Here is a 1,217-nt window from a genome sequence, read left to right on the forward strand (position 1 = left end):
CCAGCCTGGTCTACAGAGTGAGTTCCAGAACAGCCAGGGCTACCCAGAGAAACCCTGTCTCGAAAAAAAAAAACCCAAAAACCAAAACCAAAAACACCCCCCCCCCAAAAAAAAAAACCTCTTTCTGTTTTTGGTTTTGGTTTTTTTTGAGACTGGCTCCTAAAATATGCTCTGTACTCAACGATGAACACATACGTGTTTTCATATGTGTGAGTGTGTGTGTCCCTCCCTCTCTCCCACCCTCTCCCCAACCCCGTATGTATGTGTGTGTCTATGTGTATGAGAATGTGTCTCTGTGTTGTCTGTGTTGTTCATCTGTGTGAGTTCAGGCACCCAGCTGTCCTGGAGCCCACTTAAGCTGGCCTCGAACTCAGAGAGGGGAGACGGGGAGAGGGGCTCCGGAACCTTCCCTAAGGCCTCCAAGTCAGTGCTCTCAGGCTCTTCCATGATTGTCACTGTCTTCTGCAGCTCTCTTGCCTGATCCTCCTGCTTCCTTGGCATGGCAGTACTAAAAAAACCTTTTCTTGCCGGGGTTTCTTTGCCCAGGAAATCTAAAGTTCAGTCTCTGTCTCTGATCAGCCGTTGGCCACCGGCAACATTATTCACCAATCACAGCCACCCGGGGCAGGGACCTTCAGTGTCTTGTGTGCCTTTCCTAGGTAATTTGGGAAGCCAAATTAGCACAAATAGCATTAGAACCAATCCACAACAGAAAAGTCTGAAAGCTCAGAGGTTCGGCACCTTGTGATCTAGACCGAATGGGTCCTGATTGGTTACATGTGTGTATGCAAATAAGGCGCAGAACAAAGACAATCAAAAAAGACCGGTCAATGGCAGCATTAGAGGCCCAGGGCCAAGCCCTCCCGTGTCCTCCTCAGACAGCCAGTACATCTGCACGCTGAGGAAAAAGACGGGAGCCATGAAACGACTCAGCTCTTACATCTAAACCTGAGGACCGAAGTTCAATTCCTGGGACCCTCATGGTGGAAGGAAAGGACTACTTCTGCCTTGTCAGGATTGTTGGCAAGTTGTTCTCTGACTTCCACGTAAGGAGGCTGTGTCAAAGCTGCGCGTGGTGGCACACGCCTTTAATCCCAGCATTTGGGAGGCGGAGGCAGGCGGATTTCTGAGTTCCAGGACAGCCTGGTCTACAGAGTGAGTTCCAGGACAGCCAGGGCTACACAGAGAAACCCTGTCTCGAAAAACCAAAAAAAAAA

The 1,217-nt window shown here is 49.7% G+C and overlaps 1 protein-coding gene across 1 annotated transcript in view; it reads left to right on the plus strand.

Moving 5' to 3' along the window:
• Timm29 (translocase of inner mitochondrial membrane 29) overlaps positions 1-1,217 on the plus strand; it is a 14,010-nt gene that overhangs the window by 11,940 nt on the left and 853 nt on the right. The window lies entirely within an intron of this gene.

This window comes from Mus pahari, chromosome 10 (assembly GCF_900095145.1).
Source record: "Mus pahari chromosome 10, PAHARI_EIJ_v1.1, whole genome shotgun sequence".
NCBI lineage: Eukaryota > Metazoa > Chordata > Mammalia > Rodentia > Muridae > Mus > Mus pahari.